Source organism: Sapajus apella, unplaced genomic scaffold, assembly GCF_009761245.1.
Source record: "Sapajus apella isolate SASKATOON/1434 unplaced genomic scaffold, GSC_monkey_1.0 scaffold134, whole genome shotgun sequence".
In the NCBI taxonomy this organism is placed as follows: Eukaryota; Metazoa; Chordata; class Mammalia; order Primates; family Cebidae; genus Sapajus; species Sapajus apella.
The window spans coordinates 2278492-2304989 of record NW_022437074.1 but is presented as its reverse complement, the minus strand read 5'-3'; the positions used below and the strand labels follow the sequence as shown (position 1 = coordinate 2304989).

General features: G+C 38.8%; 1 pseudogene across 1 annotated transcript in view; it reads right to left on the bottom strand.

The window, feature by feature from the left end:
* The window catches only part of LOC116539851, a 49996-nt pseudogene that overhangs the window by 5617 nt on the left and 17881 nt on the right, over window positions 1–26498 (bottom strand). Inside the window, exons 3-6 of the transcript XR_004264218.1 lie at window positions 14974–15233; window positions 11344–11434; window positions 9885–10026; window positions 2447–2544 (exon numbers count right to left, since the gene is read on the bottom strand). The product of XR_004264218.1 is annotated as a nucleolin-like (transcript). The remainder of the gene's footprint in view (window positions 1–2446; window positions 2545–9884; window positions 10027–11343; window positions 11435–14973; window positions 15234–26498) is intronic.

The window sequence follows — 26498 nt, the reverse complement described above, 5'->3', positions numbered from 1 at the left end:
CAATAGCAAAGACCTGGAACCAACCCAAATGCCCATCGACGACAGATTGGGTAGGGAAAATGTGGCACATATACACCATGGAATATTATGCAGCCATCAAAAATAATGAGTTTGGGTCCTTTGTAGGAACATGGATGAACCTGGAAACCATCATTCTCAGCAAACTGACAGAAGAGCAGAAGATCAAACACCGCATGTTCTCACTCATAGGCGGGTGTTGAACAATGAGAACACATGGACACAGGGAGGGGAACACTACACACTGGGGTCAGTTGGGGGGAAATAGGGGAGGGACGGTTGGGGGTGGGGAGCTGGGGAGAGACAACAAGGGGAGAAATGCCAGATGTAGGTGATGGTGAGGAAGGCAGCAAATCACACTGCCATGTGTGTACCTATGCAACAATTTTGCATGTTCTTCACATGTACCCCAAAACCTAAAATGCAATAAAATAAATAAATGGAAAAAAAGAAAAAAAAAAGAAAAAAAATTTAGTTCAAACATTGTGGAAGATAGTGTGGCCATTCCTTAAAAATCTAGAAATAAAAATACCCTTTGACCCAGCAATCCCATTACTGGGTATATATCCAAAGGATTATAAATCATCCTATTATAAAGGCATGCATATGTTTATTGTGGCACTGTTCACAATAGCAAAGACTTGGAACCAACCCAAATGCCCATCAATGATAGAATGGACAAGGAAATTGTGGCACATATATACCATGGGATACCATGCATCCATTAAAAATAATGAGTTCATGCCTTTGCAGGCTCATGGATGAAGCTGGAAGCCATCATTCTCAGCAAACTGACACAAGAACAGAAAACCAAACACCACATGTTCACTCATAAGTGGGTGTTAAACAATGAGATCACTTGAACAAAGGGAGGGGAACATCACACACTGGGGCCTGTCAGGAGGTATGGGGCTAGGGTAGGGATAGCAGGGGATGGGGGATAGGGGTAACATTAGGAGAAATACCTAATGTGGATGACGGGGTGATGGATGCAGCAAGCCACCATGGCACGTGTACACCTATGTTAACAAACCGGTATGTTCTGAACATATATCCCAAAACTTAAAGTATAATTAAAAAAAAGAAAAAGAATGACCTTTTCTGCATAAACTACTATCCATTTCTTCTGGGGAGAATATCTTTTAAGAGAGCAGATGCATGGCATGTAAGTGCATTATAGAATTTTCCTAAATGCGTCCTCTAAGCTGTCTGAGAGAAGGGCTTTCAGGATGACTGACTTCCTGTTCTGACAGGTGTAGGCTTGAGCCAGCAGTTCACTGAGTATGCTCTCTCTCTTTTCCTCTCTTCCTCTTTCTATCTGTTCCCCTCTCTGCTGCTGCTCTACCTCTCTCTCATTCTTCTCTCCCAACTTCTTCCTTCTGCTTTTTCTTTCTTCTCTTTCTTCCATTATACTTTTTTGATTTTTAATATTGCTAACTTAATACATGTTAATCATATTGACTGTGGAAAATTTAGAAAACATAGAAAACCATAAAGAGGGAAATTAGCAAAATCACCTGTAATCCCATTTCACAGAATGAATGCTTTGTGTTGATGGGAGTGGAAAGAAGTGTGTGTGTATGCACAGCCATGTTTGCACACATACATGTATAATTATGCAAGATGACTAGCATTAATTTTTGATTAATAAGACCAATCAAGCTGATTGTTCTTAACTAGTAATTCTCTTTTAAGATATGCAATATTGGCCAGGCGCAGTGGCTCACACCTGTAATCCCAGCACTTTGAGAGGCTGAGGCGGGCAGATAATAAGGTCAAGAGATCGAGACCATCCTGGCCAATGTGATGAACCTCGTCTAATACAAAAATTAGCTGGGTGTGGTGGTGTGCGCCTGTTAGTCCCAGCTACTTGGGAGGCTGAGGCAGGAGAATAGTGTGAATCCAGGAGGTGGAGGTTGCAGTGAAGCAAGATTGCCTCCACTGCACTCCAGCCTGGTGACAGAGCCAGAGTCAGTCTCAAAAACTAAAAAAAGATATGTGATATTGTCCATGGAAAGTGTTTTGCCACTAATAAATTAAAAGCTCATGCAATTTTTGAAAATATATTTCCAAAGCACCATGTAAAATCTCTTCTGTTTTGAGTATTGTTTTGAATGTGCTTGAGAAGGAAGGTGGGTAGTCTCAAAATATCTCTATCAAAGGACCATCTTGCTCCCTATTCCTCTGTCCCCCAGGGCAGATGCTGCAAATGTGCTATGGGAAAAGGCTCCAAAGGGGTCATTAAGAAATTGCAACTAAGGTTTAAGTTGTTTAGAATGTGTTCAAGAGTAAAAATCAGTTTGGAGACTTCACTTGGAAGTGTTAAAAATTATCTTAAGCCAGAGAGGCAGGCTCCAAGCACTATAATGTCCCAAAGGAGGATCTGCTCAAGACAGAGAATGCACAACTAAGAAATGGTACCTCTTACAGAAAATGCTTGGGGCCGCCATCTCTCCCTTCATCATCAATCAGGCATGCACCTGCCCAGAGGGTCTGAGCTGAGGACTGAGCTTCTGCTGTCCTGTGCTATTTAAAATAAAGAGACATAAAAAGAAGGCAGATGAATGTATGGAACCATCAGATATTGAAATATAGCAGCTGATACAATAATCTTCCTCTGGGTTTGCTGTATTTTTGTTTAATTGTAAATATAAGCAGGAGAGACATTCCCATGCCCGGACTCAAATAGGGGTTTCTTTCCAAGCCATTACTGTTTTCTGTCAGTAGATGGCACTGTTTTGAATGAGACCATTTTGGTTGAATTCAATTGGAAAAGTGAATAGAATAACGCTTTTGAATAAAGAAGAATGCATAACTCCAAAGCTTTGCTACCAAAGACAGAAATAGCTAGCATAGTAGCAAAAGTATGTTTTCTAGCTTCTAGATCAGCTCTATTCTATAGAAATATAATGGGAGCTATATACGTATTTTTAAAGTTTTATACAGCAACATTGAAATAAGTAACATAAAAGGTGAAATTACCTTGAATAAAGTTATTTCCTTTAACTAAATATATCAAAAATATTAAAACTTCAACATGTAATCAATAGTAGAATTATTAATGAAGTATTTTGCATTCAGACGGCCAGCATTTCAAGTCCTCAATAGCCGGTAACCAATATGATATTATGCTACTTGATCTGGCTGGTTACTCCTCTTTTTCTCCCCTTTTTCCTCAGAACAGGCGATTTTCCAGAATAACTGGCCTGAACAAACTCCATGTTTTCACTTTTTTAGAGTATAGTGTTGTGTTGAATTTCATCCTTGCTAAAGTAGAGTCTCTGCCCATGCAAAAAGATAAATGTACTAATGCCACTTTTGATCCTATAGAAGACTACAATGCCAGCATCTAGTAGAATAACTACTAGAATGTTTTCTGCCATCCACTAAGCATTGAATCGCTACCATGCACCAGACAGTGTTATAACATCCTTGTATTTATGAACAAGATGAATTAAGGGAAAAGTTTGAAGAGACACAGTGTGACTTGCATCTTTTTCCATCCATTTCTCTCCATTTAGTCCATTCAGTTGGCATTTATAAAGTTCCAAACTGCCTCCCAAAGTTTGTCAAGTTCTGAGGACAAACAAAAGAATAAGGTTGCTTCCCAGAAGATCACAGTGCTATGGGGGAATGGACAGTTACACCGAATGACATAAATGCTATTAAAACATGTTCAAGATATAATGAGCATTAAGAAGAGGCACACAGTTTCAGATGGAGGGTGCTCATGTTAGGAGGTGGGGAAGTGGGGTAAGCTTTTTGAAGGGTTTCTTGTCTGAACTGAGTCATTGAAGGATGGGCAGGACCACAGGACTTGGAAGATGGCATGTTCAGCTTGGGTAGGGTGAGGATGCACCAGGTAGGGCCAGCATAAGCACTGCCTGGAGGTGTAAGCGGGTGTGGTATGTTTAGAAAACTATAAGTAATTGAGGTTTTCTCATGTGTGTAAAGCAGCAAGAGATGGACAATGCTTGGATCACCAAAGGCCTTGTATTTTATGCCAAGGCCTTAAATTAAAATTGAAGACAAAAATCATTAAATAATTCTTATTAGAGAAATGATATGGGTCGATTTCAATTTCAGAAAACTCACAGTACCTTTGGTGTGTAGAATGGAATTGAAGAGGACAGGATGAGGTATGGAGACTCGTGTTTGGGGCTTTTAGCAGCAAACTCTAGGAGGAATTATGAGAGCCTGACATACAGCAGTAGCCACAGGGATGAACTCCTCTTATATTTGAGAGATATTTAGGGAACAAGGTTAATAGGAAGGGGCGATTTGCTGCATGGAAGGGAGACCTGCATTAAGGAGAGAAAGAGTTGATTCAGATTTTGTAGGCTCAGAAGCTTCTACAACTTTGGGGATGTATCCTCCAGAAAAATTAAGAATTAATTACGAAATTAAGAATTTGCATGGTGATGCTGGACACATGGGTCTGGAGAACCATAGATCATAGATGCCTCTAGATGTCATTGGCACATGGGTGACACCACAGGAATAGAAGATACCACCCAAGGTGGAGAAGGAAGAGAACGCTGTGGCGTGTAATTATTGGGGGAACAGGCATGATTACTTGCCAGTGGCAAAAGCAAAACATAAGGGCCAAACAGGTTAGCCCAAGGCTCTGCCCTCTAGTAGAAAGGAACTCTTACAACAGGCTGTAACAATGAAGACAGATCGCAGTCATCCTGCTTTGGGCACCGGTTAAGATTGTAACAAAGATGAAACAGGCCACAACTGGTTAAATCCAAAATGGCCAAGAACTTGATCTAATGCTGATCCTTTTATCAGAAAATGTATGACATTATTACCATAAAGTTTGCATGGGGGAGCCTATCACTTTTATCATGCATCTGATGCCATGACCAGATTGATCACATTTAGTCAAGAAAAGGGTGGCACCCCTGATTCTGGGAATTGCCTACCCATTTTCCAGAAACTCCTTCCCCTTATTATAGAATATTCTGTGACTTCATAATGCTTACCCATATATTATTTGAGTCCCGACTATGTTGTTCACAGCTCATTCTTTCAAGCACACGCACACTCCTCTGCTGCGTGTATGCTTGCTTTTGCTCCACGATAAAGCTGCTATACTTTCGCTATAGTCTCATTTTCAAATTCTTTTGTGCTGCAAAGAGACAAACCTGTACTGGACTACTGACAACAAGGCTGTAGCAAATCTCTGGAAAAGCCTGACATTCAGCAGTGGGAGGAAGAAGAGAATTATCCAAAGTAGAGTGAGCAGGAAAGGCTCCAAGGATGTGAAGAAAATGGGGCAAGAGTGCTCTGGAGGCCAACAGGAGGGAGTCTCCAGAACTGTGCAAGTGATGCATTTTGAGGTTTGCTGCCATTCACAACAGACAAGCTACCTGCTTTCAAGATCTAAAGGGGGGCTTAAGATTTGATTTGCGAATATCTTCAGAGAAGAAACAGTCTCTACTGTCGATAGTGAGTTACAAGTGACTGATACCAGCTCTTCATTGGAAGGTTTTTCTTTCTTCCATTTGTCATGAACTGCAGTGGCCAGAAGAAGGGTTGGCACTATCCTAGCTCCCTGTTAATTTTTACAAATCAGCACTCTCTTATACGCCTTTGTAACATATTCCATTTCAATGCATACATTAGGTAGAAGATATGCAGCCTCCTACTTCTGCATTGCTGGGTGGCATTTACACACTCCTGGCCAGTCCCCTCATTCATGAATGATATTGGCACCTTCCATAAGGTCATCATGCTTAATGTCTTCTATAGCATTGAATAAACTCTACTATTTCCTTCACTGTAACTTCACTTCTTTTCTGTGGCTGACATTCGAACTTCTCGTTTTGTAGCTGTGGTCCCTTGTATTTCCATTATACTATGTAAAAAACAGAAACTGATCAGGCACATGGCTTCCTAGCATACTTTTTCAAATTCTGGTCTCTCTAGTTGTCTCAAGCTGGTCTCTGAACCTGGTCAATTTCCACATGACCATCCCATATTCTCCTTTCTGTTTCATTTCCCATATTACTAAACAAAATAAGAAAATATTCCAATGATTAGTAAGAAACTGTCAGGTCCTCCTGCGCCCCCTTCCAGGTGCTCGGCAGATACTTTCTCATTGCAGACACATACAGGAACTGGGTGGGAAATGATTAATGAGTGGTGGAGAATGGACTCTACTGGAGTGCTGGATTTTACCCAGTGTCATTCAAATTTGAACCTCTTAAAAGACCATATAGGTGAAACAGAATCAACTGGATATGATTTATGGCTTTTTCTTTCATTCCTTGCATCTTCAGAATCTGCAAATAAAAATGTAAATAGGTTAAATTTTGTTCAGTACTTGGAACATTGGCCCATAGTAAGTGCTGTATGGATGGATACAGAAATACGTCTACTACATAGAAGTTCTTTAACTGATTGAAAAAATATGCTTATGACCCTCTGGCATCCTCATCACAGGGACCCAAATCATTCCAGAATGCCTCTGGGCATAGTAACTAGGATTATAGCTCAGGAAGGACCTGGGAAGTGTCCGGTTCAACCTCCTTCATGTTACAGAGGCAGAAACTGAAGTCAGAGAGGGTAAACCACTACCAATCACCGTCTGATTGTGGTCCCTCGAGTTTCCCATAGCACTGCAACAAAATAAGATAATAGATCCAAGGCTTCTTAAGGCGATATAGCCATGTATTCAGCATTCATTTAATAAGACTATAATCCCAATGACTCTGGCAGAAGCCTGCTTTAAAATAAGGTTACAATTTTGGAGATGGTGTAAAACATATCTGAGGCATATATAAACCAAGAAGAGGCTAGGGCAGAATTTCTAATTCCAGGGAGTCTGAGGCTACTGACCTTGCAGCATGAACAGGGCTGATGAGTGAAGGCGGTGAGAATACCAGGGCTGTCAGTTCAGAAGGGGACCAGAGCCCAGCTATGCTGTATGTGGATACAAAACTCATGTACAGATATTCAGTCAGCATGCACCAGCTGTGGGCGGAAGAAATTATTTTTACTGTGTCCCTAACCCACTTGCTGTCTGTGGCTTTGTCCACAGAAGGAGGAACAGTGGTTTCTGGGCCCTGGCACTGTTCAGTGCTGGGGGAATTATGGTGAAGCCCTCAGCAGAGGGGCAGCTGCTTTAGTAGGAGACCAAAGCTACACTACTTTCGACTTTGCTGTTACAGGATGTCAGGTCCCAACCTTCAGTGTAAGCAGATAGTGGGAACGAACATAAGTACCTAACAGCCTTGGATGTTTAGGAAGAAATGCTTATGTTCATATTTATATTTAATATTTATATTAATACATAAAGGTCCTTGCTAACACCTTCTCACAGTTTTCTTTTACTCTTCTTTAAAGATCCACAAACTGGCTGAGTGCAGTGGCTCATGCCTGTAATCCTAGCACTTTGGGAGGCTGAGGCGGGAGGATTGCCTGAGCTCAGGAGTTTGAGACCAACCTGGGCAACGTGCCAAAACCATGTCTCTACTAAACCAAAAAAATAGTATGGCGTGGTGACACACACCTGTGATCCCAACTACTTGGGAAGCTGAGGCAGGAGAATCCCTTGAACCTGGGAGGCGGAGGTTGCAGTGAGCAGAGATCACGCCATTGTACTCCAGCGTGGGTGACAGAGCAAGACTCTGTCTTAAATAAATAAATATCCACAAACGATTATATGATTTCTGAGAAATGACTATTTCTATTTCTGAGTAGACAGCCAAAATTTTCTATACATTTTTGACTTTTTTATTTGACTTTTAACAGAGCCAAAGCCTTCTTGAGAGATAAAAATGACACTTTTGATATCTTGTAAATTATCTGCTTCTTCTCTCTTGTCCTCCTTAATTCCAGGGCAAAAAAAGAAAGATTAAGCTGGACATATCCCTGCTGTCTTTTCTAATTAAAAAAAGAATAAATTGCTTTCCTAAAACCCTAAAAGCCAGAAACTGGATATGATTTTTCTTGCCGGTATGGGTTCCACATTTAATCTACCATATTGTTGAATTATTGTTACTGTATTTCTGTTTTCCATAATTTTGCAATAGTTCCTGTAAACTTGGCTTCACTGTGGGCTTTCATCCTGATTTCACATTTTACTTTAGCCCATGACAACAATTAATAATTTAAAGTCTTCAGTTACATGTTATCAATCTCCTTGGGAGATTTTCAAGGCAACACTGATTGAAATGAAATGCTCTCCATATTCCTGAATGTTTATTATGGAAAGACACAGCTGCACTATTTTTCTGAAGTGTTACATATGAGCCATACATCAATATGGTTACCCAGCATGCACATATGTTAATGTGGAGATTTAGTAGAGGTTGTTTTTCACCTGTTGGGCTCAATAAGGTTATTATGATAAAGGTGACCAAAGGGATTTGTGAGAAGACGTGCTGTTTAGGAGACTTCCACCATGAGTTTTACAGTGCCAAGATAAACACCCTCTATAATGTAAAGTAAGTTGATTTAGAGGGAATTGTGCGCAAGCTCATCCCAAGAGGTAGGAATAGTTGACAGAAATAACCGAACATTTGTGCTATTTCTAATAGCTAGAGTGAATCATAGATAATAGAGGTGGGGAACTGGGAAGTTTTATTCTTTTCTTCACTGCAGTAAGTTGCAGGAAAAATATGTTTCTTTTATTTTGGAAAGGGAATTAAGGCTTGTAAACTTGATGTCGCACAACCTGACAGTTCTGCAAGAAAACAGCTTGAATTATTAAAATTTTCTATATTGGATTTATAGATGCCAACGAGCCACTAGTAATTTCTTTCTTCTCTTATTTTCCCCCCATTTATTTATTTTATTGCATTTTAGGTTTTGGGGTACATGTGAAGAACATGCAAAATTGTTGCATAGGTACACACGTGGCAGTGTGATTTGCTGCCTTCCTCCCCATCACCTACATCTGGCATTTCTCCCCTTGCTATCTCTCCCCAGCGGTCTCTATGTAGTTCTGAAAATAATAAGGGAATCACAAGTGTTGGTGATTGTATTCTAGTACAATTGTGCCTACCGGAGGATTCTAGTTCCAGAAATGTAAGCAGGAGGTTTTCTTTGTATAGGATAGCCTGCTGGGCTGACTCATAAATCAACACAGCCCCATCAGAACTGGCTACGCTGCAATAATAATTTCCACCTTTCCATCCCTAAAGTACCATCAAGTATGAGGCTCAGAACAGGCAGAAAATGCCTTTCTAGCCATTGTTCTAGTTAGTTGGTATTCATATTAATGCAGATACATTTGCATATGTTTCAGCCAGGAGAGGACCCTGTGTTGTGAAATCATAGCATTTTGTTATGGTCCTTAGAGAGTGAGGAAGCATTATTATGATAGCGCCTGTATTCCTGGACCATCACCAATGCTGGGCACTAAATAAATGGTGTTATTTTTTTGATGCATAAACAAGTGCAAGGCACTTCAAACTCCGTGTATCACTTCTTCATCTAAATTGGCAACATCTTACACTAGTTTCTTCCTGTGCACTAGAAGTATTTTTTTCGAAGCCAATGTCTTATCAAACTGCCTCTAATTGCCTGCTGTCTCTCCCTGTGTCTTTTGCTTCATCCTTTCCAAGTCTCCCTGCACTGCACCTCTTTCTGTGGGAATGATTATGCCAGATTGTGCCTTAGGTCTCCTCTACCCATCTCCTCTTCTATTTCAGGGTTTTCCTTCTGCTCTGGAATAACAAAGGCCTAGAATTTATCTGGCCCTGGGAATACCACCATTAGCTTTTTACTTTTGCATTTCCAAGTCTTGTTGTTCTTAGAGGCATTGGAAACTGTTAGAAATGGAAGGTGCCTGCAGTGGTGCTCCTGTTAAATCTCTTCTGTATTCAGAAGTGCAAATAGAGGGGTGACCTTACCCAGATGGCAAAGAGCAGTGCTGGAATGCAGAGAAATTCTCTGACCCCCAGGTGCTGACCTTGAGTGTGCTCTGACAAAGCTGGGGTCAGTGGGTGTATCCTCAGCACTTGGGCTGTCTCTGCTGGGGGAGAGTGTGGGGGGCTGAAGAGAAGAATGAATAAAGAAAGAAGTGGAGGAGAGAAGGGAGGAGAGAGAAGGAAATGTCCTGTGAAAAAGGAGGGAAGTCTAAAAGCACAACTGCATGCATCCAGCTTGCTGATATTTCCCATTTGCAGGTGGTACTGGGAGGCTGTGATGACAATGAGACAAAGCCTGGGCTCCACACAGGTGTCCGTTGCTGCTTAGAATGAACTGTGGAGGAGGTTTCGGTCACTATTCCATATAATCTGTTGCAAAAACCCTGATTTTTTTCCCTTCTCTATTTTTAATTTTAGAAAAAAAAAGTTTTAACATGGAGATTATGGCTTCCACTGAGCTGGGATTTTGTATTTTGAAATATGAAAAAGATTTATAAAATCAAAAGATCTGTGCTTTTTCCTCTTTCCAGCTGGAGCCAACTGAATATCCAAGTTTTCCTTTGAACAAACAGATATGCTCCTGGCTTTTTCCAGGCATTAAGCAATAAAATAACAAAAATGAAATGCCTAAAAATAAATGTATTTTAAAAACGTTAACCCTACAGCAAAGGATTATATTGTCTAATAATGCTACCTGCCTGAAACTTTATATTCCGATCATTTTTCTTAATAATAAAGCATTTTTTTTTTCAATTTAGGTATCCAGCATGATGTTTGCCTGCCTTGTTCATTAAGATCTTTCTTAGGATTTTAGCTCTGTTTTTATGATACTATATCATAAACATGATTTGCATAAATTTATTTACACTATGACAGTGCATCATACATTTTAAAAACCAGGTCTCAATAGTTTGACTTCCATTCATCTACAGGTCTCATATGTCAGGTGATTTTACATTATCTTTTGTTGTGCAGATGTTGCTACTCAGGAAAAAAAAGTGCATTGAGTAACTGTCCTCTAGCGACGTCAAAGCACTTTATCTGGATTTAAGAATCTGGCTCTCAGAGCTCAGACACCATGTACATTATTATTCCTGCTATAAATTTCAAATTTTATGCAATGAAAGATATTGAAATCCTTACTTACCAAGAGGATTTTAGATATCCATCTGTGTTGGAATGAATAATACCAGGATACATGGTAACTGATGGATTTTAGGATGTATCCGACAACTCTTCTTCATTTAAGCCCAATGAATGATGTAACCTTAATGGTTAAGCTTAAGCTTTAGCTAATACCATGCTGCATAATGAATTGCCTTAGACATTTTCTTCTTTAGTTAAGAAAACAAACACACATTTAAAGAAAGAAGTAGTCCACATAAAGGAACTAGCACTACACCAAAGTGAAACCAGCAAGTTTCAGGTTCTCCTTTGTTACGTGCCAGCAATACTGTCTTGAGCAGTTTTCTTCGTTTGAGCTTGTGAAATATTCTTGAGTTCTTTTCTGAACTGAAAACAGGGTGATTTATCTGATGTGAAAGTGGAAAAAGTTTGAAAAAATAACTTAGCTGGCCTATCTTAGGACCATGACCTTCTCTTCAGCAATGAAAACCTTAGAGCTTGTGTCCTGGGAGTTGTTTTAAGCCACCAAGTTTGTGATAAGTCGTTATGCATCAAGAGGGAAGTGATACAGTATCCTTGTAATTAAATTAGATGTTATTTGACATTTTGGAGTGACTGGAACATGCAATTTTGCATTTGAGCCAAGGGCCACAGTACTTTTTATTAAAATGTCAGGGATATAGGACTAAACACCGGGAAAAATTATGGACTATCATAGAAGGTCATAAAAGACATGCCAGAAATATTTTATTTTTAAAAACACTCTCAAGTGGTAAACAAAGAATTTTCTTAATGCCTGTTATAGGAAAAGAGGAATCTGAAGTCATTTCTGAGTCTAACTACAGTTCACATCCATGAAAATCTGAGGGCTTTGAACTAAAAATATGCACATATTATGGCACAGAAAGTTTTGAGTGGACAGTATGATTTTCTTCAGTACCGTTGAGATCTACTAGCTTGAGTTGTACAAAAACAAACTATGGTGGAGAATTGAAAACATAGCTGTGGATGACACTGCTTTTGTGTTACTCCAGGCTTTGTTATTTTATCTTATGCTGCTTATACTTCTTTCTGAAGCTGCTGTTACTCAACCATTACACAAAGGGAAAGTTGTTTCCCCGTCCATGAATATGCCATTATCCTAATTATTTAGGTGCTGTATATCGCATTTATAATGTAAGGTGTAAATATGAATTTTGCAATAATCAATCAAATAGGAAGAACAATTTGCATCACAAAACAAATAACTGTGTTATTTTAACATCTGAATATTCAAGTTTTTGATAGAAATTTGACTTTCTTAGAATTTGCCAAATTTATGCATGTAAGCATGCATTGAACTTTAATTTAAATTTTATATACTTCAATAAAACCAAAATTGTAGCACCATAATTGGATCATAGCAAATTCAATTTGTATGTTGTCAAATCTAGTGGATTCTAGAATTCTAGTTATGATTATTATAGTTATAATTAGCCTTAGGACACCCAGAGGTCACCAAATATAGCATAAAGAATCTGAAAGTGCTAATTAGGGAAATTATAGAAAATTTAAATCTATGTTAATTATGAATGACATATTTATTTTATCTCTTGTCTTTACTTCACACCTTTAAATATCATCATCTTTCTTATTTTTCCTCATCCAAAATACCAGTTGTTATTTTTTTTGAGATACTTCACTTACTGTGTAAATAATTGTTGAGAACTCTCCGCCTCAGTCTCTCTCTGTGCACACACACATACACATATACATAAATTTATTTCTGAGCCATTTGCAGGATGATTTATATACCCATGGCTTTAATCCCTAAGAACGTCGAGGTATATTTCCTAAGAAAGTCATATTATCTTACTTAAAAATAACACAGTCATCAATGTTAGTAAATTTTACACATATATTTTAATTAATCTACCACTTACATTCCAATTTGACCCTTTATAAGCATTTTTCCCCCTCTAGTATAGGTTTGTGTGGAACTGGGGCTTCATTTAGTCATGTCTCATTGGCCTTTTAACTGAAACATTTCCATACCCTTTTATTATTGCCTTTTAAAACATTGATTTTTAAAAAATAATTTTTTAAAAATAATATTCTCACTTTGAATTTGATATATGCATGGGATTAGACACAGGTTTTGCACTTTTGCTGAGGTTACTGTGTAGTTGGTTGTGTCATTCTCAGAGTGTGTTGTCTGGAATCACATAATGTTCACTTATGAAAGATGTTAATTTTGGCCCACTGGTGTGATGGTCAGCTTCATGCATCAGCTTGGCTAGGCTACAGTGTCTGGTTATTCAATTGAACACGAATCTAGGTGTTACACTATACATATATATATATATATAAAACACTAAAGTTGACTTTCAGTAAGTGAGACTCCCACATAATCTTAGTGGCTTGATTCAATCAGTAGAAAGGCCTTACAAGCAGAGCTGAGGCTTCCCTGAAGGAATAGTTGTTCTTCCTGTGGACAGAGCTTTGGCTCATGCCTGACAGTTTCAGTTGCCCTTGATGGCCTGCGGTATGGACTTGTCTACTCACCCCCATCATTGTATAAGCCAACTTCCTGCAATAAATCTCTTTATACACATCTGTTACTGTTTCTTTTTTTCTTTTTCTGGTTCAACCCTAACTGCTAACGATTCAAATCTGTATTAGTTTTCTATTCTGCCATGACAAGTTACCATAAATTTAATGGCTTAAAGCAACAGAAATTTATTATTTTAGAGTTCTGGAGTCCAAAAGTCTACTGCGTGTTGGCAGGCCTGCATTTCTTTAATGCTCTAAGAAAGACGTCACTTCCTTGCTTTTAATACTTGCAGAGACTGCCTGCATTCCTTGACTCATGGTCTCCCACAATTCTGACCTCTCCTTCCTTAATCAGTCTCCTTCTGAATCTTAACACTCCTGACTCCCTTGCAAACACTTTTGTGACTGTATTGGGCAGATCTTGATAATCCAGGAAAATTTCCCCACCTCAAAGCCTTTAATTCGATCATATCAGCAAAGCTTTTTTTTTGCCATATAAATTGATGTATTAACAGGATCTGGGGATTAGGAGGCAGTCATCATTGGAGAGAGCCATCACTTTGCTCATCCCAGCCTGGCCCTTTGACTCCCAAAGATTCACATCTATCCCATATGCAAAAATGCATTCACCCAATTCCAAGGTCCCCCAAATGTCTGAACCTATTATACCATCACATAAAAATTTCATTTAAGTGCCATTCACTCAAAACTCCCAAATATCATCATTAAAATCATCTGCATTTGATACAGGTGAGGCTCTGAGTGTAATCCATCTTGGGGCAAAATTTCTCTTCATTTGAAGACCTATAAAGCTAGAAAACAAATTGTCTGCATCTATGATGCAATGGTGAGGTAGGCAAAATAGCACAATTACAGACATTTTTATTCAGAAAGATAAAAACCAGAAAGAAATAGGAATTCCCATTCCCAAGCAGTTCTAATATCCAACCAGGCTACCAACGCTGGCTTTCAAGGACTGGAGATAATCCTCTGTGGTTCATGACACCACACTTTGGGCTTACGGCTTTGTCCTTGGAGTCATCTTAATTTCATGACAGGTAGCATACTCTGGCTGCTGAATAGTTTAACCAAACTGTTTCCTGTTTAGAATTTTGATGGCCCAGCATTCCTCCTCCATGTTACACTCTTTATGTCCCTTTCATTCTGAGCTGGCAGCATTTTTGTTGGTATTATATCCAATGTGGGTCTCTGGTGTATGTCTCAGGATTTGCCCTACTAGGTAAAAGATTGCTTCACAGATTTTACCCAAATAATTCCTACTCTACTTCTATCTTCTGGCTTAGATGGCTGAGAGGATCCATAAATAACATGTCAGTGTTTTCCAAGAATCCACTCTGTATCTAAATACTCTGACATTTTCATTCTTCTGACACACCAAGCTGTTTAGCCATACCTTTGGCTTTCTCTCCACGGCATGTGTTCCTGAGAGTAAGTTTCGTCATTTTGGAGAGAGAGATCCAAGATGGCTGATCACTAGCAGCTCGGGATTGTAGCTCCCACTGAAAGCGCAGAGATCGAGAGGACGCCACACTTTCAGACCAATTTTTGTTGCTCATGCACCAGGAGATTCCCAGCGGAGGAGCCCCACGTGTGTCTCCAGCGCGACTCTTGATGCTGGTGAGGCGGTTTTGCCGCTGCCTTGGAGCGATGGTTCTTGGTGCAGAGTCAGAAAAGCACCATCAATCTTAAAGCCTCTGTTTTGGTCGGAGCAGTGGGTTGCTCAGATTCTAGCGCCAGGAATCAACAAGTTGGACGTCCATTCAGAAACCCAATTATAAAGATGGTAATTATAAAGACAACAGATGGATAAATTTATAATGAAGGGAAGAAACCAGCCTAAAAAGGCTGAGAATACCCAAAATCAGAATGCCTCTCCCTCTACAGGGGATCACAGTTCCTCTTCAGAAACAGAACAAGGCCTGATGGAGAAAGACTGTTCCATTAGCAGAAGCTGGCTTTAAAAAGTGGATGATAAGAAACTTCTGGGAATTAAAAGAACTTGTTCTAACCCAATGCAAAGCAACCAAGAACTTTGAAAAAAGGTTTGAAGAAATGTTAACAATAACACACAATTTAGAGAGGAATATAAGTGAATTAATGGAGCTGAAAAATACAACACGAGAACTTCGCGAACTATGCACAAGTTTTAACAGCCGAATTGATCAAGCAAAAGAAAAGATATCAGAGGTCAAAGACCAACTTCATGAAATAAAACAAAAAGACAAAATTAGAGAAAAAAGGATAAAAAAGAACGAGCAAAGTCTCCAAGAAATATGGGACTATGTGAAAAGACCTAATACCTGTATGTGACGAAGAGAATCAATTCAAGCTGGAAAATACGCTTCAGGATATTATTCAGGAAAACTTTCCTAACCTAGCAAGGCAGGACAATATTCAACTCCAGGAAATGCAGAGAACACCACAAAAATATTCCTCAAGAAGACCAACTTCAAGGCACATAATCGCCAGATTCACCAGGGTTGAAATGAAAGAGAAAATACTGAGGGCAGCCAGAGAGAAAGGTCAGGTTACCCATAAAGGGAAGCCCATCAGACTCGCAGCAGATCTCTCAGTAGGAACCCTACAAGCCAGAAGAGAGTGGGGGCCAATATTCAACATCCTTAAAGAAAAAAACTTTCAACCCAGAATTTTACATCCAGCTAAACTAAGCTTCATAAGCGAAGGAAAAATAAAATCTTTTGTGAACAAGCAAGCACTCAGAGATTTCATCACCACCAGGCCTGCTTTACAAGAGCTTCTGAAAGAACCACTACAAATAGAAAGGAACAACCAGTATCAGCCTTTCTAAAAAATACCAAAAAATAAACACTTCAACTAAAGGGCAAAACAGCCAGCTAACATTAAATGACAGTATCAAACACACATATATTGTCATTAATTTAAATAGACTAAATCCCCCAATCCATAGACACAGACAGGCAAAAAAAGCCAAGACCCATTGGTATGCTACATCCAGATCCATCTCACATGCAAGGATACATAAAGACTCAAAACAAAGGGATGGTGAAAAATTTACCAACCAAATGGAGAGCTAAAATAAATAAATAGAAAGCAGGAGTTGCAATTTTTGCTGATAAAATAGATTTCAAAGCAACAAAGATCAAAAGAAGCAAAGAAGGATATTGCATGAAGATAAAAGGATCAATGTAACAAGAAGAGCTAAAGATCCTAAACATATATGCACCCAATACAGGAATACCCAGATATATAAGACTTACAAGGAGACTTGGACCCCCACACAATAATAGCGGGAGACTTCAACATCAAAATTAGATAGATCAATGAGACAGAATGTTAACATCGATATCCAGGACTTGAACTCAGATCTGGAACAAGTAGACTTAATTAACATTCATAGAACTCTCCACTTTAAATACACAAAACATACACTCTTATCAGTACTACATCACACGTATTTACAGGTTTAAATGAAATATTGGTTGGCTGCTTGTTAATTATTTTCTTCCTGTCTCTATTATTAAACATAATTACAGGCATACCCATTTTTAGACTGCATTCTAGCCCGGGCAATAAAGCAACACCCCTGTTCTCTCTCCTTCTTCCTCTTCCTCTTTCTTCCTTTCCTTTATTCTTTTTTTTTCTTTTTCTTTTTTAAATTCTTTTTCTTTCTTTCTCTCTTTCTTCCTCAAAAAAAAAAAAAAGTTTCCTCATTTTATGGTCTTTTGATATCTGGAATGTCTCAGAATGCCCTGTTTATCTAGTTCTGCTTCTTTGCAGCTTAACAGTTTTTCCTTCAATTTTTCTTTTTCTTCTAACATTTTACTATAAAAAGCAAAAAGAAACCAGGCTCCACCTTCAACACCTTGGATGAAAATATTTTCAGTTAATATCCAAGTTCATTATTTATACATTGTGCTGTCAACATGACCATAGTTACATTTTTCTCACCCTCCTAGGAATGCTGAAGCCATGAGCCTTCTGTGGTTTAACCCATTCTTCTTGTTGATGTCATGTTTTGGGAGCGAGAAGGAGTAAGCAGATGAAAAACCAAGCTTTTGTTATTTTCTCCAGACCTAGAATCCTCCATCTCTTTTTTCATATTTTATCTCATTTCTTTAAGTGTTTCTTCGCTTTTACTCACATTGGAATTCAAAAAAATTATCAAATTATTGTAATAATTTCTTATTCAATAATTTAATTTAATTCAATAATAATTCAATAATTTAATTCAATTTAGTCCAGTAATTTGATTCTTAGCAAGCTTATTTAGTCCTTGTTTTTCCTCTTAATATGATAATTAAATATCTAATTGTCTTTTAACTTGCTTTCTTCATTCTAAATTTTTTCTTCTTATACTTTTATCGCCTCGATTTTGAATTTGCATTCTTAAATTCTGCTGTATCTGAAAGCATTGGTAGGTTTTATTCCATGCCTTGGACAATGTTTTCTTCCAGAATGAGTTATTCTTTGTTCCTAACTTCTTTTATCTTTCTCCCCCTCTCTCTCCTTCTCTTCTCACATTCTTGTATTTCTTTTCTTTGCTCACCTAGTTGCTATCCTAATTATGACCATTTTGGTGATGTTATAATTGGCAGCTGTCTCTGGATTCTTACCTTTCAGCGATACAGTATAGGTGAATAGTCCTCGGCACTCCTCTTGCATCTTCGACTGTGGTTTGTCTTTTCTTCTGTGTATGGTAGAGATTGTCTATTGATACTTAATACCATCTTAAGTCTTTTAAACTCTAATTTGTATCCTAATGGCCAGAAACATGAAACCTATATTTTACATATTCTTCTGACATTTCTGGCATACATTTTCACCAGTAAGAAGCACCTGAATGACATTTGGAAGATGAAAGAGAAAGGGAAGCCATTATTTTGTTGTAGCAGCAGTGGATCCTGCATCCATGGACTCATAGGCAGATAACGGATTTGAGGTGTGCAGTGATTTCTGAATAAGTTCCTTTGCTTTTCGATACTACAGTATCAGTAGTTAAAATATTTAGATTTTTTTCCTTGAATAACTACGGAGATACTCAAGCCACATTTTGAGGGTTACTGTAGTTTTCTATCCACTTTTATGAAGCCTATGGGATGAGAATATGGTGTAGCAATGTCAGATAATACTAAGTGACGTCTTTGATGGACATTTGGTCTCTATCTCTTTGGAGAAGCTACTAAATATTCTGAGATTAGGACCACTTTCTTTATTCAGGGGTGTGCACAACTTCTATGAACATCAGTCATGCTAATTTTGATTTAAGAAATGTCTTATTTGTCTCAGAATTAATACATCTAGTAACAATGTAAAAATGTTCAAGATGACATATTCAGAACTTGCTACAAATAAAAAGCGGGTCTTATGTGGCCCTTCCTTGTGACATTATCTGATTAAGAACATTTGACTGAGGATGTGACCCAATATAAAAGTCCTAAACCCCTTTGGCTGCCTCTCCCTTTGGCTGACATTATGGGAAAATAAAGGTAGTTCAATACTAATTGAAACGTCAAGTTTGTCTTGGATTTCTAAGTCAATGTAGGGATAAATTTAATTAAAATGACAAATGGGATTAATAGAGCTCACCTAGGTCCCTCAGAGGCTGCCATAATCAAGGGAAAGTTGGACACCAGTATTGCAGTGAGTAAGGAGGGTTCAACCTAACTGGCAACTAAGCTCACAAGAGCTTTAATCTAACATGGCACATACTGACCCTTACAGGAACATACAATAGGAAACACAGTCCACACTGCATCTTGTCTCATAGCACAATAGCTTCCAAGTAACCAGGATTTTTGATGGCCTCTCCCATAAGGACCGAGTGCACTTGGCTCTCTGCAAATGACAGCCAAGGTGTGATTGCCAAGTTGACAGACAGAGAAGCTAGGCTTTCCACCATATTTATCCTATTCTATAACATAGGCCCAGGGCTCATTTGCCAACTCACAGCTTCCCAAGCTCAGGTGCCATCCCACAGAAAAAAAATGTTCACAAGGAACAAGGCAGACATGCATTCCATATTTTTCTTAGCTCTGTTTTCAGAAATTACTATAAAAAGACAGACCATGCCAGGTCTGATATTAACCATTTTCCCAGAATTAGATAGACTTTTTCCCAGGAAGACTAGCCAAGATTTCAATCTGAAGGCTGATTCAGGACCTAAACAAAGTGAGGAAGAAATACTGGATGTATCTTTCTTTACCTGCTTCACATTGTAATGTATGGCTGCAGGGAGTCTAGATGCTTCTAGGATGAGCCAGGGCCGCACCATTCTGGCACAATTCTTACCTGAGTTTATAGCTGTAAGCAGAGATTGCCACTTACAACCTAGAATCTGTCATGTGTAGGTGACAATAGCTTTAACTGACTTTGCTTCAGAATAAGATTAAGTCTACTTTCAATAGATAGAATTTGAAGTTTGCTTTTTTTTTTTTTTCTGGCCCCTCATTTAAAAAGCAACATAAAAAAGCAATACTCTGCTTGACTCTTTCATATCACATGCAACTGATGAATTAATCAGAAGAAATGCTCTTGAGCTGTCTGTCTCCTGGTTCTTTATCCTACTCCTGGCTGGACTCTGCTGATCTTTCATTAGCGATGATGAGCTCAGGGTGGAAAGGTGCTTCTCTCTCTGTTCCTGAGAGAACGTCATCTTGGCCATCTCATACATTCAATCACCACTAATAGCTATTTTGGCAAAAATTCAGAGTAGGCTCAGTAGGGGGCAGAGGAAATATTTTGTATTAGCTGGATTATTTTAAAATCTCAACCCTGCAATGTTCCTGTAGGACAAAATAGGTGGTGCCAGGAAAGACAGCTTGCTTCCCTTAGAGCCCACTGGAAAGGGTGCCTGCAAAGCTAAGCCATGCTGAATCCCTGGCCCTCCGCTGGATGCCGTGCCCCACAGGCTTTTTGTTCAGTCAGTGGAAATAGCAACTGCAACTGTGATGTGTTTGCTTTGTGGCTAGGAAAATCATCTACCGTGATTGGTTACAGGGGTTGACTAAAGAAAAAAAACGGAAAAAGTCGAGAGTAAGTTTTTAGGACTCCTCATAGATGTAACATAAAACAATTAACTGCTTCAGTGCTGAGTCGCTGTAGGTCTCCCAGCAGTATATTAAGAAAAATTTATGTTGTTGTTATATATGGAAAAGACTGAGAATAGATATAGGTTAGGGTTTGCACTTTCTTATATAACTGGATTTGAGGAGCTTACCTCCTCCCAGGGACAGATTGAAAGGGACACACCTGGGGTTGACAGGGACCTGGGCTGAGCTGGTTCTTATTAGTTTGTAGGAACTGAGTACAACAGGCACTCTGAAACAGCCCCAAAGGTGGGCATTTTGCCTAGATGCAGTATAGCACAAGAATTAAAAGGAGAAAGTTTGGAGGTCTGGCTTTAAAGCATGGATCCATTAGTTATGCATGTTTGGGTATATTGTTCAACATTTCTGAGGCTCAGTTTCATCAATCAGAATTGAGAAAATAATATCAGTTTGATAGGGTTACTTTAAGGAATAAATATGATAAGTGATAATGCATGTATGTGTGTGTATGTGTGTGTGTGAGTATGTGTGTATGTGCATGCATGTGCATGTGTGTGGTTGTGTGTATGTATGCATGTAATGCATGATATTAAGCATGGACTTAATTGTTCAAGAAGTGATAGCCAAAAGCCAATATTATCTGTCAGATCCAGACACTGTTTAAAATATCTCAGCTTCCTCCAGGAAAGCTTTAGTTTTACAACAGACTCTTAGCTTTCTTATTGACAACATATTTGATGAAAGGCAAGCTCTCCTAGAAAAGAATTTCCTTGATGAGGGCCATGGGTCACTCCAGATTCACAGGGACCTTCTGATATGTGCCTTCCTATTCATTATTTTGAGTGATTATCTTCCGTACTCACCAGGCATGCAGAGACAAGGGAGAATTAGGACCTTGAGCTCTTAATATAAAATTATGTTTACATAGCTGCATAACGTAATACACTAGTTTCAGTACCTTAGTTTCTTTTTTCTTTTTCTTTCTCTTTTTTTTGAGATAGGTCTCCCTCTGTTGACCAGGCTGGAGTGCAGTGGCTCAATCTCTGCTCACTGCAACCTTTGCCTCCCAGTCTCAAGCAATCCTCCACCTCAGTCCCCAGAGTAGCTGGGACTACAGACCCATACCACCACATCTGGCTTTTTTTTTTTTTTTGTATTTTTTATGGAGATGGGGTTTTGCATATTGCTAAGGCTGATCTCAAACTCCTGGGTTCAGGCAATCCACCCGTCTTGGCCCCCCAAAGTGCTGGGATTACAGACATGAGCCACCCCCTCAACTCCTTAGTGTGTTAATCAAATCTTTTCTCTGAGAAAAGAAAAAATACATTTTGAAGGGGTTGGAAGGGGTGTGCACTTATACCCACTTTGTAGATTTGGGCTTGGGAGATCAGACTGACAGAGGCTGGTTTTTAACTCCGGGGTTTAATGCTGGTTGGGAGCTGGCTCCCTGTTAGACTCTGCCTGTCAGATGGAGAAATCAGTTCTCAGCACACATAATTTCCACTTTTCAGACGCTCTGAAACTGAAGTCAAATGTCTCAATCATGACATTAATTGACCCTAAGTCAAAATGTTATGTATCAAGAAATATTAGGCTTGCACATTTGCATCTCAAAGATCAGCTGGTGTTCAAGCACTTTGGGCAGGCTACAGCTCCTTCCACTCCTCTTGCCCCCACATTCCACCTTCCTCTACCTTGCTGTCAGCTCTTGGTCCAGAGCCACTCACAATGGTTGTACTCTCTCAAAAGCCTGAGCTTTCTCCTGCGGGCTTAAGCTCTGTCCATCCATTTGGCTTTAGGCGTCTTCTGCCTTGACCAGGAATGCTTTATCCTAACCCACCAGAACAAACCCTGGCTCCAGCCCCTGGCCAATAAGGCCAGTCTTGTTACTCTGCTGGGCACTGGAGAACAATGGAGAATGGAACTGAAAAGAGTACATATCTAGTCAGTGGAGTATTAAACTGATGGTACCTTTTTATGGAAAGATGGCACATACTTTCTCTGTGTGGCAAATATAAGTTTAAGTTTCCAGAGCTAAAGAAATGTAGATGCTTTGGTAAGAATGCTTCCTTTATTAATGAACTCAACTATTATCAATGTCAGATGTGCTAAGCATTGTCATATCCCATATTCAGAGTAGAGGCAGCACTCCCAGTTCCAGCACAACTTCTCTCTGTGACCTGGGACAAGTCTCTGAGCCTCAATTTTCTCATCTGGGCATCACTAGAGTATTTACTTAATACAGTTATTGATAGAATGAAATGAGGCTGGGCACGGTGGCTCATTCCTTTAATTCCAGCACTTTGAGAGGCCAAGGTGGGAGTATCACCTGAGGTAAGGAGTTCAAGACCAGCTTGGCCAACATGGTGAAACCTCATCTCTACTAAAAATACAACAACAACAAAAAAATACAAAAAAAAAAACAGGCATAGTGGAGACATCTGTAATATCTGGGAGACATCTCCCAGATATTAGGGAGGCTGAGGCAGGAGAATCACTAGAATCCAAGAGGTGGAGGTTGCAGTGAGCTGAGATCATGCCACTGCACTCCAGCCTGGGTGACAGAGTGAGACTCCATCTCAAAAAAAGAAAAAAGAAAAATGAATTAAATGAGATATGTGTCTTTAGGAAGAGGAAAGGGAAAGGAACATTTTCAGTGCCTCAGCATTGTGCTGGACAAGTATATCAACTCCTGAAAGTCCATCCATCAGCCCATTGTGCTGGACATGTACATCAACTCCTGCAAGTGAAGGTAGTTGTTAATTTCCTAATTTTATAAGTGGAAAATCCAAGGTGAAATCAGGCTTTGATCCCAAGTCGTTTTGGTCTCAGAAAAATCTGATCTCCTTCTGTTGCCTGCAATCTTGTGACTTTTGGCTAGCATTTTAACTTCTGACCTAAGTGGAGAAATGAGACCGAGCGTGACTGTTGGCTTGTATCTTTGGTGTTGATCTCCTTCAAGTTAGTTAGAGACACCCCAATAGCCAGATTGCTGTTGTACACGTTTCTAGCTTACTTAGTCTAGTTAGTGTCCAATCCCTTGTTCAATTCATAACTATGCTTGAGGAGTAATTTAAAACTTGTATTGTTTGATATTTCATTAGCTTTTATAACTTTCCTGAACCTCTTTCCATTAACCATTCTTTCTTAAAGAGACCAATTTTTCTATTAAGTGTTTCCCTGTGAAAGAAGAACGGATTTAGTTGAGATGCTACAGTGCAGATTTGTGAGGCTAGGGCCTCACAAAGAGTTGCTGAAGGCAAATAAACATTATTTTTAAAAAATTAGAGTGAGTTTGAACTACGCTACTAATGATAATTTTAGTTTTGAAATATAGTTGATATAAATTGATGATAATACCTCGGCATATCATTTTGTAACCCTGAACTGAAATATATTTTCTTTTTCCAGGTTTTATACCTCTGAATTTTGAGATTTATTTTTGTGAACCTAAGGATGGGAGGCCCACTGCTGTACACTGCTTTTATATATATTTAAAAATAACTCAGTTTCTTCTAAAATCCATATATATTTTCTTTAATTAAGAAAGCAGGCAGAACATTAATGTTTCTATTTGTTCGCAATAACTTTTATCTAAGTAAAGAGCAATGGTAGATATTTGACACAGCTAACTGAGGGAGCAAAGTGATATTATGGTGATTATTTTCTGTTTCTCTTGAAGGCAGATGTAGAAAGGCATGACCACCAATAGACTGTGTGGGAACTGAATGCCCATGGAGATGTTCTGCCTCTTTATATTCTTGATAGAATTCATTTCATCAATATTTTTTATTTGAACACAATCTACAGCTGCCACTAATGCAACACTAAAAATAATGCACATATACATTTCATCCACCTAAAATCAGAGCACATCTTGAGCTCCCTCAGGATATGCTGCTTTTTTTTTTTTTTTTTTTTCTTGATAAGATACTAGAAAGCAATGCATGGAGATCTGCAGTATCCTGGCTTTTGATGAAGAAGGATCTGAGTTTGAATCCTAGCTCTGCTAGTGGGGCAAGTTACCATTTCTCTGACATTCTCTTTCCTAAAAGTTAATAGAGAATAATATCTGTTTCATGGGACTTTAACAAAAATGGAGCAAGATACTCAAGGTAAAGTTTGGAAATGTACTTCAGGTTCTTAGTAAGTGCTCATTAAATGTAACATTTCTTCCATTTTGCCAATTGATCTCATGAGCTAGACTAAGCTCCTGCCCTCTGTGCCCACTCTACTTCCTCTCCCTGATGGGCAGAATGGCTTTTTCCCTTGGTGAATGTAGGATGAGCAACTGACTGTGTTGCCGTGGCTGCTTCTTTTCTCTCTGAGTCAGTCTTCCTGCAGGATGGTTGGTCTGCCTTCTTGGTTTGCCTGTAGTTTGGGGACATATGTTTATTCTGGCCCATTGCAGCTGCACATCAAAGCAAATCTTCCTTTCCAGGTTGATCAATAATAAACTCTGTCCAGCATTCATTTATATCTCTCAACTGATTCCAAGCTCAGTGGAGAATAAAATGTTGTGATTCTTCAAATACTACATAAGTAAATAGTGAGATTGGTTTATGGTTAACAAAATGGACCATCTCGGAAGAATATTGGACAAATAATTTTTCACAAATGATTTAATAATTACTGGAAAAGATTCAGACAATTTTTAGATCAAGGATAAATAGCTCATGACCTAAAATTTCACTATCTCTTTTGAATTCCTTTTCTATAGTCTTTTAAAGAAATACAATACCACAAAAAGTGATTAAAAACCTTAAATAACAGTTTCCTGAGAATCACAAAAATGCTCCCCTTTACCAGGTGGAAGAGTATAAAAAACCCAGGAGCTGGGAGAAGGAGTGTATTCAAAAGACAGAGAAGTAGAAAGGAGAGAGGTGGGGGACCTGGAGGCTAAGTGTGACCTCATGTAAAAATTATTTGCTTTTCATCAGCCTAGTGAATTTTGTCTACATCCACAGAAGAAAATTGCACACAATAACTGTTGGTGAGATGAATGAATGAACATTTATACACATATGCTCAGTGGAAACACAAATACCTACTCACACTGTTATTAGTTATGAGCAGTTGCTGGCTTGAAAGAGAGTTCCCATTTTATTTTTTGTTGCATATGAAAAGAGAAGGTGGCATATGCACATAATGTTTTTTGAAATCTTTAATGGGCTTTATTATAACCACTGTCAGTAAGGTGAAAATTTTGAGTTAAACGTTATTTAAGATGACTATAGATTTGCCTAATGAAATAATGAAGTACCTAGTTGTACATCAAATATTTAAATAAGTACAACCGATTCAAGATCCTTGCATTCTTTACATTGTCGAATAAAGAGTCTGGCCCAATAGCATTCTTAAATCTTTATAAACTTGATATTAAAAGTGATCTGACTTATGGACAAAACCTGTCCATACGTAATGAGCTCATGGACTTTGTCTCATCAATAAAACCCATATTTAACCTGTATGTATTGTTTCGAATGATGCCCCACTATTAGATGGGCTTGCAGATGGTGTAGCTAAATTGCTTGTAAGTTCCAAACCACTGAATTGAAGCTCTTTTAACAAGATGATCTGCCATCTCATCAGTTTTTCTTTTGACAGCTCGACCATGATAACGTCAAGTCTAGCATCGAGATGTTCTATTTTGATCTCCAAATGAATTCTCATATTTGTTATCCATAAAAAATGAAATTATAAAAAGGCAACACTTCAATCAAAGATTTCAAAGTGTGCAGCACACACAGACCCTGCTGAGAGAGGATGGTGTTCTTGTTGGAAGGTCTAATGTGGGGATTAACATAGGACCTGTGTGATGAGCCCAAGTCTTGAAAAAAGGTTTTTGATTTCTGTTTTTTGTTTTTGAAAGGTCAGGAATGGAACAATG